This window comes from Elephas maximus, chromosome 19 (genome assembly GCF_024166365.1).
Source record: "Elephas maximus indicus isolate mEleMax1 chromosome 19, mEleMax1 primary haplotype, whole genome shotgun sequence".
NCBI classification, from domain to species: Eukaryota; Metazoa; Chordata; class Mammalia; order Proboscidea; family Elephantidae; genus Elephas; species Elephas maximus.
The window spans coordinates 3,271,695-3,287,546 of record NC_064837.1 but is presented as its reverse complement, the minus strand read 5'-3'; the positions used below and the strand labels follow the sequence as shown (position 1 = coordinate 3,287,546).

The 15,852-nt window shown below is 40.9% G+C and overlaps 1 protein-coding gene across 4 annotated transcripts in view; it reads right to left on the bottom strand.

The window, feature by feature from the left end:
* Positions 1 to 15,852, bottom strand: part of PMP22 (peripheral myelin protein 22) — a 332,912-nt gene that overhangs the window by 47,285 nt on the left and 269,775 nt on the right. The window lies entirely within an intron of this gene.

Sequence of the window (15,852 nt, the reverse complement as noted above, 5' to 3'; positions counted from 1 at the left end):
TTCAGAAACAGCATACCCAGTAAGGGTCTCATCCCTAAAATTTATAGAAAACTCCAACACCTCAACAACAAAAAGACAACCCAGTAATAAAATGGGCAAAGGACATTAACATAACCTTCATCAAAGAAGACATCCAAGCAGCCAAAAAACACATGAAAATATGCTCAAGACCATTAGCCATTACAGAGATGAAAATCAAAACTACAATGAAATACCATCACACTCCTACTAAAATGCCAGATTAAAAAAGCAGAAAACAACAAATGTTGGTGAGGATGTGGGGAGGTTGGAACACTTATTCATTGCCGATGGGACTGTAAAATGGTACAACCATTGTGGAAAATGGTTTGGAGCTTCCTCAAAAAACTAGACATAGAGCTACCTTAAAATCTAGCAATTCCACTCCTAGGAATATACCCTAGAGACATAAAACTTCTAACGCAACCAGATATGTACACTCCTGTGTTCATTGCAGCTTTATTTACAACAGAAAAATGATGGAAACAAGCAAAGTGCCCATCAACAGATGAATGGATAAGCAAATTCTGGTACATACACACAATGGAATACTATGGAACCAAAAAGAATGATGATGAGTCTGTGAAACATAACACGGATGGGCCTGGAGGGGATAATGCTAAGTGAAATGAGTCAAGCATGCAAGGACAAATATTGTATGATCCCTCTTTTATAAGAAGACAAGAACAGATAAATATTCAGAGACCAATATTGATTGGTGGTTACCAGGGAGAAGGGGAAGGGGCAAGAACACTTTAGAACTTAGAGACTTGTTACTTTTGGTGATGGGAAATGTGGCCCTGGTGTGGAAGTAGTGAGCACAGCACAACCACAGTAAAGATGAGTGTTTGAGCAGAAATAGAGGGGAGAAAGCCAACAAATTGTGATAAGTGTGACTAATGTCAATGAACAATTTATCTGGAAATTTGTAAAAAAAAAAATTCACTGGGGAATATGCAATTTTGCAGCAACAATAATAACAACTAAAAAAATTGCTTGTTTACATGCATAAATATGTACAGGAAGGCATATATGAATAACTGTAGGCATATGTATATCCATGTTTATGTGTGCTGCATATATTTTCAAGTATAAAGTAAAGCACATATGTGACACAGTTATGGATAATTCCTAGACACAACCAAACACCTCATGGGATTGGTCTACTGGGTTTGAGGGCTTAGAACCGTAGTCTCTCGTTGGGCAACTCAGCCAATTGGCATGCCTCAGAGATATTGCGAGTTTGGTTCCAGATCACCGCAATAAAGCAAATATCCCAATAAAGTGAGTCACACGAATTTTCCCAGTGCATATAAAAGTTATATTTACACTATACTGTAGTCTGTTAAGAGTGCAATAGCATTATGTCTAAAAAAATGTACATACCTTAATTAAAAAATACTATTAAAAAATGCTAACCATCATCTGAGCCTTCACCAAGTTGTAATCTTTTGGCTGGTGCAGGATCTTTGCCTAGATGTTGATGGCTATAGGCTGAACAGGGTGGTGGTTGCTGAAGACTGGGGCAGCTGTGGCAATGTCTTAAAACAAGACAATGATGAAACTTGCCACATTGATTGACTCTTCCTTTGATGAAAGATTTCTCTGTAGCATATGACGCTGTTTAACAGCATTTTTCCAACAGTAGAACTTCTTTCAAAATTGGAATCAGTCCACTCAAACCCTGCCACTGCTTTATCAACTAAGTTTATATAATATCTTAATTCTAAATATAATATTCTAAAGGATTTATTTCAATAGTGTTCACTGATGTTCACAGTATCTTCACCAGGAGTAGATTCCATTTCAAGAAACCACTTTCTTTACTTTTCCATAAGATGCAGCTACTCATCCATCAGAGTTCTGTCATGAGATTGCAGCAATTCAGTCACATCTTCAGGATCCACTACCAATTCTAGTTCTCTTGCTGTTTCCACCATGTCTGTGGTTACTTTCTCCCCGTCAAAGTCATCCATGAGGTTTGGAATTCACTTCTTCCAAATTCCTGTTTATGTTGATATTTTGACCTCCTCCTGTGAATCACATTCTTTTTTTTTTTTTAACAATCTTTTTTATTGTACTTTAGATGAAGGTTTACAGAACAAACTAGTTTCTCAATAAACAGAACACATATTGTTTTATGACATTGATTAACAATTCCACAACATGTCAACACTCTCCCTTCTCAAACTTGGGTTCCCTTTTACCAGCTTTCCTGTTCCCTCCTGACTTCTAGTCCTTGCCCCTGGGCTGGTGTGCCCCTTTAGTCTCGTTTTGTTTTATGGGCCTGTCTGATCTTTGGCTGAAGGGTGATCCTCAGGAGTGACTTCATTACTGAGCTAAAAGGGTGTCTGGGAGCCATACCCTTGAGGTTTTTCCAGTCTGTGTTAGACCACTAAGTCTGGTCTTTTTTTGTGAGTTAGAATTTTGTTCTACATTTTCCTCCAGCTCTGCCTGGGACCTCTATTGTGATCCCTGTCAGAGCACTTGGTGGTGATATCCAGGCACCACCTAGTTGTACTGGACACAGTCTGGTGAAGGCCATGGAAGAAGTGGTCTATTAGTTCCTTTGGACTAATCTTTCCCCCTGTATCTTTAGTTTTCTTCATTGTCCCTTGCTCCTGAAAGAGTAAGACCAGTGTTGTGTCTTAGATGGCCACTCACAGGCTTTTAAGGCCCCAGATGCTACTCGCCCAAGTAGAACGTAGAACATTTTCTTTATAAACTGTTATGCCAGTTGAGTTAGATGTTCCCCGAGACCGTGGTCCCCACAGTACAGCAATTCAGTCTCTCAGGGAATTTGGATGTATCAATTGAGCTTACATGACTTTGCCTTGTACAAGTTGTGCTGGCTTCTCCAGTATTGTGTACTGTCTTACCCTTCACCAAAGTTACCACTTATCTATAGCCTATTTAGTGTTTTTCATCCCCACCCCTCCCCTCCCTCATAACCATCAAAGATTATTTCTTTTTATGTGTAAACTGTATCATGAGTTTTTACAGTAATGGTCTCACACAATATTTGTCCTTTTGTGATTGACTTATTTCACTCAGCATAATGCCCTCCAGATTCATCCATGTTATGAGATGCTTCAGAGATTCATTGTTGTTCTTTATCATTCGGTAATACTCCATTGTGTGTATGTACCATACATTGTTTATCCCTTCATCTTTGGGCATCTAGGTTGTTTCCATCGTTTTGCTATTGTGAACAATGCTGCAATGAACACAGGTGTGCATATGTCTATTCATGTGACAGCTCTTATTTCTGTAGGATATATTTCTAGGAGTGGGTTGCTGGATCATATGGTATTTCTATTTCTAGCTTTCTAAGGAAACACCACTTCCTTTCATGAAAGATTTCTCTGTAGCATATGACGCTGTTTAACAGCATTTTTCCAACAGTAGAACTTCTTTCAAAATTGGAATCAGTCCACTCAAACCCTGCCAAAATGGTTGTATCATTTTGCATTCCCACCAGCAGTGGAAAAGAGTTTCAATCTCTCCACAGCCTCTCCAACATTTGTTATTTCCTGTTTTTTTGATTCATGCCAGTAATGCCGGGGGCGAGATGGTATCTCATCATGGTTTTAATTTTCATTTGTCTAATGGCTAGAAATCACAAACATTTCCTCATGTGTCTGTTGGCTGCTTGAATGTCTTCTTTGGTGAAGTGTCTGTTTATTTCCTTTGCCCATTTTTTAATTGAATTATTTGTCTTTTTATTGTAGAGGTGTTGGATTTTCTTGTAGATTTTGGAGATCAGACCTTTGTCTGATTTTTAATAGTCAATTTTTTTTTCCCAGTCTGTAGATTCTCTTTTTATCCTTTTTTGAAGTCTTTTGATGAGCATAAGTGTTTAATTTTTAGAAGATCCCAGTTATCTAGCTTATCTTATAGATTGTGTGTTGTTGGTTATGATTTGTATCCTTTTGATGCCGTATGTTAGGGCCTATAACATTGATCCTATTTTTTCTTCTATGAACTTTATAGTTTTTGGCTTTATATTTAGGTCTTTGATCCATCTGGAATTAGTTTTTGTATATGGTGTGAGGTATGGGTCCTGTTTCGGTTTTTTGTAAATGGACATCCAGTTTTGCCAGCACCATTTGTTAAAAAGGCTGTCTTTTCCCCTTTTGATGGACTTTGGGCCCTTGTGGAAGATCAGGTGACTGTAGGTGGAGGGATTTATACCTGGGTTCTCAATTCTGTCCCATCGGTCAATGTATCTGTCATTGTACCAGCACCAGGCTGTTTTGACTACCGTAGCTGTATGGTACCCACGAGTCCTCCTACTTTATTCTTCTTCTACAATAGTGCTTTACTTATTCAGAGCTTCTTCTCTTTCCATATAAAGTTAATTTATATTCTTTAAAGAATGTTGTTGGTATTTGGATGGGGATTCCATTGTATTTGTAAATCACTTTGGGTAGAATTGTCATTTTCACAATGTTTAGTTTACCTATCCATGAGCATGGTATGTTTTCCCATTTATGTAGATCTTTTTTTGTTTTTTTGCGATAGGAATCATGAACACTCTTAATGGCATCTAGAATGGTGAATCTTTTCAGGAAGGTTTTCAATGTACTTTGCCCAGATCCATCAGAGGAATCACTGTCTACAGCAGCTATAGCCTTAAGAAATGTGTTTCTTAAACAGTAAGACTTGACAGTCGAAATTACTCCTTGAACCACAGGCAGCAGAAGGGGTATTGTATTAGCAGGCATGAAAACAACATTAATCTCCTTCTGTATCTCCATCAGAGCTCGTGGGTGACCTGGTGCATTGTCAACGAGCAGTGATATTTTGAAAGGAATTTTTTTTTTTTTCTGGGCAGTAAGTCTCAAGAGTGAGCTTAAAACATTCAGTAAACCATGTTGTAAACAGACGTGCTATCGTCCAGACTTTTTTATTCCATTTATACAGCACAGGTAGAGTAGATTTAGCATAATTCTTAAGGGCCCTAGGATTTTCAGAATGGTAAATGAGCATTGGCTTCGACTTAAAGTCTCCAGTTGCATTAGCCCCTAACAAGAGAGTCAGCCTGTCCTTTGAAGCTTTGAAACCAGGCATTGACTCCTCCTTTCTAGCTATGAAAGACCTAGATGGCATCTTCTTCCAGTATAAAGCTGTGTAGTCTACATTGAAAATCTGTTGTTTAGTGTAGCCGCCTTCATCAATTCCTTTAGCAAGATCTTCTGGATAACTTACTGCAGCTTCTACACCCGCACTTGCTTCCCCTTGCACCTTTATGTTATGGAGATGGCTTCTTTTCTTAAACCACTGCTAGCTTCAAACTTTCCTTTTGCAGCTTCCTCACCTCTCTTAGCCTTCATAGAATTGAAGAGAGTTAGGACCTTTCTCTGGATGAGGCTTTGGCTTAAGGAAATGTTGTGGCTGCTTTGATTTTCTATCGAGACCATTAAAACTTTCTCCATATCAGCAATAAAGCTGTTTCACTTTCTTATCATTCATGTGTTAACTGCAGTAACACTTCTCATTGCCTTGAAGAACTTTTCCTTTGCATTCACAACTTGGCTAACTGTTTGACACAAGAGACCTAGCTTTCACCCTATCACTAAGCTTAATCATTTTAGCTTTCAGTTTAAAGTGAGAAACATGTGACACTTCTTTTCACTTGAATACTTAGAGGTCACTGTAGGGTTATTAGTTGGCCTAATTTCAATATTGGTGTGTCTCAGGGAATAGGAAGGCCTGAGGAGAGAGAGGGGACAGGGGAATGGCTGGTAGGTTGAGCAGTCAGAACAAACACAACAATTATCAATTAAGTTCACTGTCTTATATATGGGCGCCGTTTGTGGCACCCCAAAACAACTACGATATTAACATCAAAGATCACTGAACACAGATCACCATAATAAATACAATAATGAAAAGTTTGAAATATTGAATTACCAAAATGTGACAGAGACACTAAGTGAGCACATGCTATTGGAAAAATGACACCAACAGATTGTTCTACTCAGGGTTGCCACAAACCTTCAATTTGTAAAAAACGCAGTACCTACAAGGCACAATGAAGTGAAGCACAATAAGGGCAAAGTATGCTGTAGTCCATAAAGACAATGTTCTACATCTTAATTTGGTGAGTAGTGTCTGGATCTTTAAAAGCTTGTGAGCAGCCATCTAAGAAACAGCTATTCTCTACTTGTCCAGAGCTAAAGAGAAAGAAGGAAGCCAAAGGCTCAAAGAAGAAACTAGTCTACAGATTCGATAGTCTACACGAACAATAACATTACCTATCTTGAGACCAGAAGAACTAGATGGTGCCTGGCTACCGTGACCAACCACCATTCTGACCAGGTACCCAATAGATGGTCCTAGATAGATTGGGGAAAAAATGTAGAACAAAACCAAAATTCCTTTTAAAAGGTCAGACTTAATGGACTGGTAGAGACTAGATGAACCTCCAAGGCTATTGCCCTGAGATACTCCTTAAACTTAGTACTAGAGGTCACCTTTTAGCCAAATGACGGACTGGCCCATAAAAATAGGTAATATCACCTGTGAGTACTGTGCTCCTCAAAATAATTGTCAGATGAAATCAAATGGTTAACATTTACCCTAGACCACAGATGAGAAAGCTAGGGCAGACAGGGAAGCTAGGTTAATGGAAACGAACAGCTAAGATGGAAATAATGAGAATGCTGATGAATTGTAAAGAATGTAACCAATGTCACTGAACAATATGTATAGAAATTATTAAATGAGAATCTAATTTCCTGTGTAAATCTTCACCAGAAACACAATAAGGTATTAAAAAAAAAAAAAAAAGAATTTGAGGGGGTGGACCCAAAGTAAAGGTGGTTTGAGGAGCAACAAGGAGTTGAGAATAATGGAGTAAACAGTGATTTGGGGATATAAAGGGAAGAAGAGTGGGCAATAGCCAGAAGGGTGATTAATACTAAAAATTGTATTATACTGATCTGGTAAAAAGCCCAATCTTCTCTAATTTGGGAAATGAAAGCAGGCTAAAGGGGCCAAATCCTGGATTTTAAAGGCACCATTCTCCACCATGCTGCAGTAGCCAGTCTGAGATGATATTCTCGGTAGATCCAAAAGGAGTCCAGGAACTTGTCAAGGCAAGTGGTGAGTTGATTAGCTTTAGGGATTTTGGGTTCCTCATGATTTATCTGCTGAATTGTGAGCTGGACTGGAATGCTTTCCTGCTAATTTAGGGTGGTCTTTTGAAATCAGAAATTCTGGCAAAAAAAAAAGTAAAGTACAAATTTCACCCATGTGAAAACACACTATGGAGATATCCCAGATCCACAAAAATAATCTCACTTCCAAGAGAAACTGTCCATCTGTGATGGGAGTACATGTGGCCCCACAACATCTGTAATAAGAGGTGCAGGGCCCACTGCAGGGACAGAAATCCATCTATTGGAGGAAGGGCTCTAGATTAGATCTAACTATTCAGATTATGTGTGCAGAGAAGATGTCAAAGTATGAATGCCTGAATGTCATTCCATGAAACTATCCAAGGAAAAACCAATGTAAATCAGAGCTGTCGTTTGTTTATCCGTTCATTCATTCACGTGATTAATAGAAAAAATAATTTTTAAAAATTAAAAGGAAATCTCTGCCTTTCAGGTGCTAATGTTGTTGCTCGCAGTTGCCATAGAGTTGGCTCCAATTCGTGTCAACATTACGTATAACAGAATGAAATATTACTCCATCCTGTGCCATCTTCATGATCCTAGCAATATATCAGATGATATTTTGTTGTGATCCATAGAATTTTCATTGGCTAATTTTCAGAAGTAGAGCCCCAGGCCTTTCTTCTTAGTTAGTCTTAGTCTGGAAGCTGTGCTGAAACTTGTACATCATGGGTATTCCTGCTGGTATTTTAAATACCAGTGGCATAGCTTCCAGCATCATCGTGATATGCAAGCCACCGCAGAATGACAATCTGACAAACAGGTGGTAGTTTAGTTCATAAAAAAACATTATTCCAGACCTGAGCCTACAAGCACATTTACCTAACTAGGATGATTCCCAAAATGTTTGCTGGATCATCAAAAGAGAAATTCAAACTTTTCCTTTCTGTCTCTGGGTATAGATGAAAAGCAGGTGTTGGCAGCCATCTTTTAACAATAAGGCAAATCAGCCTTAGGTTAAAGCTGACATTACAGAAGGTTCTAAGGTTCTAAGCCGTTAAAATAAAAGTCATCCAAGCACAGTGGCTGCAATTGGAGTCACCACCCGGTTAAGTTTACGATAATCTACTATCATTCTCCAAGGTCCACCTGTTTTTTTGCACAGGCCAAATAGGCAAGCTGAAAGGGGATGTAGTGAAAATCACCACCCCTGCATCCTCCAAGTCCTTGATGGTGGCGGTAATCTCTGTTATCCCTCCAGGAATACAGTATTGCTTTTAGTTTACTCTTTTCCTGCCGTAATAGTCTTTACTCCACTTATCAGAGAACTAATGTGGGGATTCTGTCAGTTGCCGAGTATGTCTATTCCAATTATGCATTCTGGAACTGGGGAAATCACTGCAGGATGAGTTCAGGGACTCACTGTGACATGGACCTGAGCTAAGAAATCCTTTAATAACATGACCTCCTAAATGAATAATTTGTTTTATAAAGATCAGCACAGAGCTGGTTCGTATGAGGCGGAGGTTAAAGATGTCCCAAATGTCTCACTTTTCCAAGCTGTTGTACCATTCCATTATCTCTAACATCAACTACTCCCTCTCCCTTCAGTTCTATCCCACCTGTCCTTGGATTCCCTAATTCACTGCAACATCTCACAGAACTCATGAACCTATAAAGGAAATGGCTCAGGCGGTTGCAAAGGCTGACAAGTCCCAGATTTGTGGGTTAGGAGTAGACTTCTCTCTGGCCCACAGTCTCTGCCCAAAGGCACTCAGCTTTCTCGCTCCATGGGCCTGGAAGCTCACTTTGCCATCTCCTGCTGGTCTCCTGGAGGTCTCTCCTGCCAGTCTCTCCTTCTTTCATGGTGATGGGCTCTTCTTTCAGCTCTGGAATTGGCTCTCTTTCAAGGCAAATCTAACCAACTCCCTTCATGGGTCACAATAATCTTATTTGCATGGCCCCACCCAATCACCTGGGTGGGAGTTACAAGACTATGGTGAGAAAGGCCCTGGTAAGTAATTTATCACATGCTTCTCCATATACCCTTACTCTGACTGGTGGGCCACAATGACGTTTTGCATTTCCTGGAATTAGCATCAGTTCAACGCCAGTGTCCAGTAATCCCCAAAAAGTCTGATTATTTCCCTTTCCCCAGTGAACAGTCACTCTCATAAAAGGCCATACAAAGATCCCTTTGGGGAAAGCTAGAAGAAAGATTAACAGTATAAATTTCTGGCTGTGTAAAGAGGTCCTTCCTCAAGGGGACCTGACCTTCCCTTCATTCAAGGGGCTGTGGTTCTGTAAACTGGCTCAAGCCTGGAAATTGATTGAGGGGCTGTGAGTTTCTCTTCCAGTAATTCAAGTTAGACTGCTTGTATATATTTGAAAAAATACTTCCTCATGGGTCACACTTTGTACTTTACCTTTTGGGGCTAGCTGGAACTTAAGTCTGATTGTAGGTCTAGAAGCAAAAATGGGTGGTGGGAGTGGGTCCTGGGGACATTCAGCAATGTCTTGTAAGGCACACGCTTCAGGCAATGCCCCAGGCAATATCTCAGACAAAGACTCTTCAGACACAGGTGGTTTAATCTCATCAGACTGAGGTGGAAGGGATAATGGTTTTACTGGGGAAGGGTGGCTTAGCAGACAAAGATGGAGTAAACTCCTCAGATGGGGGTAAGAGGGCTGGTTCTGTTGGCAGGAATGATTCAACAGAATTTAGAGGGTCAATGTCCCCAGCTTCCTGATTATCTGCCCATAGGTCCCCATCCCAAGATTCCCTTTCTTTCCAATCAATAGTCTCACCTTAACTTCAGACACCGTTTGAGGATGGGAATTTAACTGGCACTGTAATTCAGATGCTGGGCTTGGTTTTCAGTGATATCAGCCCGGTTACTGCAAGAAATAAGGCTTTCTTTCAGGGCACAAGTGGCAACTTTCAGGTCTTTTATGCAACTCTTGAGCTGTGACTCTGAAGCCTTGCGCTCATCCTTTTGTTTCATCACTTTGTCTACTGAAAGTAGGACCAACCAACCAGTTTCCATATACTTCTCAGTCTGACAGAATTGTAGAAAAGTATCAAATATGCAATCACCCAGAGTGTCACCTCTCAACAATACTTGATCTGTTGGTGGTGATATTTTGCAAATTTTTGTTGCCACCTCACACATGGGTTAGCAGAGGCAGAGTCATCAGTGCCTATAAGACTAGCCAGACTTGTAAACTAGTCCAGAGAACTCATCCTTATGGTTTTGTATTTTCAGGAACCACTCTCGGTAACAAATGTCTTAGGCTAGGTTCTTTAGAGAAGGAATGCCAGTAAAGTGTATATATGAATATAGAGAGAGAGATTTGGAAACCCTGGTTGCATAGTGGTTAAGAGCTAGGGGTGCTAACCAAAAGGTTGGCAGTTCAAATCCACCAGCCACTCCTTGGAAACTGTATTGGGCAGTTCTACTCTGTCCTATAGGGTTACTACGAGTCAGAATTGACTCTATGGCAACAGGTTTGGGTTTTTTTTGTTTATTCGTTTTAGAGAGAGATTTATTTCAAGGAAGTGGCTCATGCAGTTGTGGAGGCTGGCAAGTCCCAGTCCATGGGTCAGGCATCAGGCTGGAGTCTCCTCCTGACTCACGTGGTTGCAGGAGCTGACAAACCCAAAATCAACAGCTCAGGAGGCAGTCTACTGGCTCACATCCTAAAAATTGGAGGTCAGAGGATGATGGGTCTGATGCAGGATCATGAAAGAGCGAGCTTTGCCAGGGCATCCATATATATTGGATGCAGGCTGCACCCTCAAGGAAACTCCCCTTTCAACCGATTGGCTGCTCATATCAGATCACAAAATGAAGGATGATTATATAGTATCTGCCAAACTATTAAGAATCATGGCCTAACCAAGTTGACACATAACCTTAGCCATCACAGGCCTCCTTCTAAGTCTTCTTCCCTGGCTCTTCCTTCTCCCCCACCCATCTGCCAGTTTTTCGTACTGTGGTGGCTTGTATGTGATGCTGGAGGCTATGCCACCAGTATTTCAAATACCAGCAGGGTCACCCATGATGGACAGGTTTCAGTCAAGCTTCCAGACTAAGACAGACTAGGAAGGAAGGCCTGGTGACCTACTTCCAAAAATTGGCCAGTGAAAACCCTACGAATCACAAGAGAATATTGTCTGATATAGTTCTGGAAGGTGAGCCTCTAGGTTAGAAAGCACTCAAAACACACAGTGGCCACAACAGTGGAGTATACCAACCATCGTGAAGATGGCACAGAACCAGGCAATGTTTTGTTCTGTTGTACATGAGGTTGTCATGAGTCAGAGATGACTCAGTGGAAACCAACAGCATAAGACCTAAAATAACCCTAAGTAAACACCCCCTCTATACAGACATCTCAGAATAGAACTCATCAGATGTCTACTCCTTCTACACGGACATCTGAAAGGAAACTCATCACCCTCCATGCAGTTCTTTTTTTATACCTTAAAATATAAGCCTTTCCCTATCTCTTCCCTTCTCAAAACGCTTTGATGATTTCCCACTGATAGAAGACAAAGGTATAAAGAAAACTCTTAAAGGAAGAAGAGGGATCAAAATGGGGAGTTGTTATTCAGGATGGATTGCCTTACAAGGAGAGCTTTGAGCCAGACATTGTAGGAGGACAGAGATGAGAATAATATTAACTAAACCTCAAGTTGCAATAGTGAAGGATTCCATGGGGAAAATATCAAACGACGCAGGAACCATCAAAAGAAGATGGGAGGAATACACAGAGTCATTATACCAAAAAGAATTAGTCGATATTCAACCATTTCAAGAGGTGGCATATGATCAGGAATCAATGGTACTGAAGGAAGAAGTCCAAGCTGCTCTGAAGGCATTGGCAAAAAACAAGGCTCCAGGAATTGATGGAGTATCAATTGAGATGTTTCAACAAACAGATGCAGCACTGGAGGTGCTCACTCGTCTATGCCAAGAAATATGGAAGACAGCTTCCTGGCCAACTGACTGGAAGAGATCCATATTTATGCCTATTCCCAAGAAAGGTGATCCAACCGATTGTGGAAATTATAGGACAATATCATTAATATCACACGCAAGCAAAATTCTGCTGAAGATCATTCAAAAACGGCTGCAGCAGTATATCGACAGGGAACTGCCAGAAATTCAGGCTGGATTCAGAAGAGGACGTGGAACTAGGGGTATCATTGCTGATGTCAGATGGATCCTGGCTGAAAGCAGAGAATACCAGAAGGAAGTTTACCTGTGTTTTATTGACTATGCAAAGGCATTTGACTGTGTGGATCATAAGAAACTATGGATAACACTGCGAAGAATGGGAATTCCAGAACACTTAATTGTGCTCATGAGGAACCTTTACATAGATCAACAGGCAGTTGTTTGGATAGAACAAGGGGATACTGATTGGTTTAAAGTCAGGAAAGGTCTGCGTCAGGGTTGTATTCTTTCACCATACCTATTTAATCTGTTTGCTGAACAAATAATCCGAGAAGCTGGACTATATGAAGAAGAACAGGGCATCAGAATTGGAGGAAGACTCATTAACAACCTGCGTTATGCAGATGACACAACCTTGCTTGCTGAAAGTGAAGAGGACTTGAAGCACTTACTAATGATGATCAAAGACCACAGCCTTCAGTATGGATTACACCTCAACATAAAGAAAACAAAAATCCTCACAACTGGACCAATGAGCAACATCATGATAAACGGAGAAAAGATTGAAGTTGTCAAGGATTTCATTTTACTTGGATCCACAATCAACAGCCATGGAATCAGCAGTCAAGAAAGCAAAAGACGTATTGCACTGGACAAATCTGCTGCAAAGGACCTCTTCAAAGTGTTGAAGATCAAAGATGTCACCCTAAAGACTAAGGTGCGCCTGACCCAAGCCATGGTATTTTCAATCACATCATATGCATGTGAAAGCTGGACAATGAATAAGGAAGACCGAAGAAGAGTTGACGCCTTCGAATTGTGGTGTTGGTGAAGAATATTGAATATACCATGGACTGCCAAAAGAACGAACAAATCTGTCTTGGAAGAAGTGAGGCCAGAATGCTCCTTAGAGGCAAGGATGGCAAGACTGCGTCTTACATACTTTGGACATGTTGTCAGGAGGGATCAGTCCCTGGAGAAGGACATCATGGTTGGCAGAGTACAGGGTCAGTGGAAAAGAGGAAGACCCTCAACCAGGTGGATTGACACAGTGGCTGCAGCAATAAGCTCAAGCATAACAACGATTTTAAGGATGGCGCAGGACCAGGCAGTGTTTCGTTCTGTTTTTCATAGGGTCACTATGAGTCAGAACCGACTCGATGGCACCTAACAACAACAACAAACCAGGAGGAAGTCGAAGTGTTGTTGAGAATATAATCAATGGGGTTTCCTTTCAGATTCAAATGCTTCAGAAATTACTGCACGTAAATCAGAAAAGGGCTTTTTTTTATTGTGTTTTAAGCAAAAGTTTACGATTCAAGTCAGTTTCTCATACAAAAACTTATACACACATGGTTATGTGACAGTAGTTGCTCTCTCTATAATGTGACAGCACACTCCTCTTCTCCACCCTGTATTTCCGTGTCCATTCAACCAGCTCCTGTTCCCCTCTGCCTTCTCATCTCACCTCTGGACAGGAGGTGCCCACTTAGTCTCATGTATCTACTTGAGCTAAGAAGCACGCTTCTCATCGTTATCATTTTATGTCTTGTAGCTAGTATAATCTTTGTTTGAAGAGTTGGCTTCAGGAATGGTTTTAGTTTTGGGCCGGGGACCATATTTTCTGGGGTCCTTCCAGTCTCAGTCAGACCCTTAAGTCTGGTCTTTTTACTAGAATTTGAGGCCTGCATCCCACCTTTCTCCTGCTCCATCAGGCACTCTCTGCTATATTCCCTATCAGGTGGTCATTGGTGGTGGCCAGGCACCATCTACTCCTTCTGGTCTCAGGCTGATGGATTCTCTGGTTTATGTGGCCCTTTCTGTCTTTGGGGCTCATATTTTCCTTGTGTCATTTTCCTCTGCCCCATGTGAGCTGGGACCAATTGATGCATCTTAGATAGCTGTTTGCTAGATCAGAAAAGGGCATTTGCCAGATATCCCTTATCAGACGAGTAACATTATTTTTTTATTTTTTTAATTTTTATTGTGCTTTGAGTGAAAGTTTACAAATAAAGTCAGTCTTTCACACAAAAACTTATATACACCTTGCTACATAATTCCAATTGCTCTCCCCCTAATGAGACAGCCTGCTCCTTCCCTCCACTCACTCTTTTCGTGTCCATTTCACCAGCTTCTAACCACCTCTACCCTCTCATATCCCCTCCAGGCAGGAGATGCCAACATAGTCTCAAGTGTCCACCTGATCCAAGAAACTCACTCCTCACCGGCATCCCTCTTCAATGCATTGTCCAGTCCAATCCCTGTCTGAAGAGTTGGCTTTGGGAATGGTTCCTGTCCTGTACCAACAGAAGTTCTAGAGGCCATGACCACCGGGGTCCCTCTAGCCTCAGTCAGACCATTAAGCCTGGTCTTTTTATGAGAATTTGAGGTCTGCATCCAACTGCTCTCCTGCTCCCTCAGGGGTTCTCTGTTGTGTTCCCTGTCAGGGCAGTCATTGGTTGTAGCCAGACACCATCTAGTTCTTCTGGTCTCAGGCTGATGTTGTCTCTGGTTTATGTTGCCCTTTCTGTCTCTTGGGCTCATAATTACCTTATGTCCCTCATTCTCCTTTGATCTGGGTGGGTGAACCAATTGATGCATCTTAGACGGCCGCTTGCTAGCGTTTAAGACCCCAGATGCCACTCTTCAAAGTGGGATGCAGAATGTTTTCTTAATAGATTTTATTATGCCAATTGACTTAGATGTCCCCTGAAACCATGTCCCCAAACCCCCGCCCCTGCTACTCTGGCCTTTGAAGCATTCAGTTTATTCAGGAAACTTCTTTGCTTTTAGTTTAGTCCAGTTGTGCTGACCTCGCCTGTATTGTGTGAGTAACATTATTTTTGAGAGTTTAAGTATTTCTGCTGAAAAGTAGAGACAAAGAGGAAAAAACTGTGAGAGCTTGTCAGCATTTTTATGCTGTTACAACACCCTTTCATTGATGATCCAAATGGAAATGAAAGTATGGAGAGATTTGCTACTGAGAAACAGGCCAGATACTTAGGACTTGAATTGGAGCCCTGGTTGTGCAGTGGTTAAGCATTTGGCTACTAACCAAAAGGTTAGCAGTTGGAATCCACTAGCCGCTCCTTGGAAACCCTATGGGGCCGTTCTATTCTGTCCTATAGGATCACTATGAGTTGGAATTGACACAATGGCAACGGGTTTTTTTTTTTTTTAAATGAAAAGTCATTTTTGGCTATTGCAGACTTGGAACATATTCGAGTATTTGTTCCAAGAATATATTTTGAGATTCTGCCAAGCATAACCCCTAGGTGGCAAAGTTGCAAAGAGCTACTTCAAACGTTTTATAAGTAGGTGACGTACAAATCAATCAATCAATAAAAATCCTCAGACTCATTTTGTTTCAAGTCTTACGTGTTTTGTGGGGCATATAAAAGGGGGAAAATCTGGCTTTGAAATATTCACATCAAAACAATGTAATACCTATGTCAGCATGATCTTACATCAACTTCCAAAGTAATTATTACAAAGGATATAAATTACTTTCTTCTTCCCAGCACTCT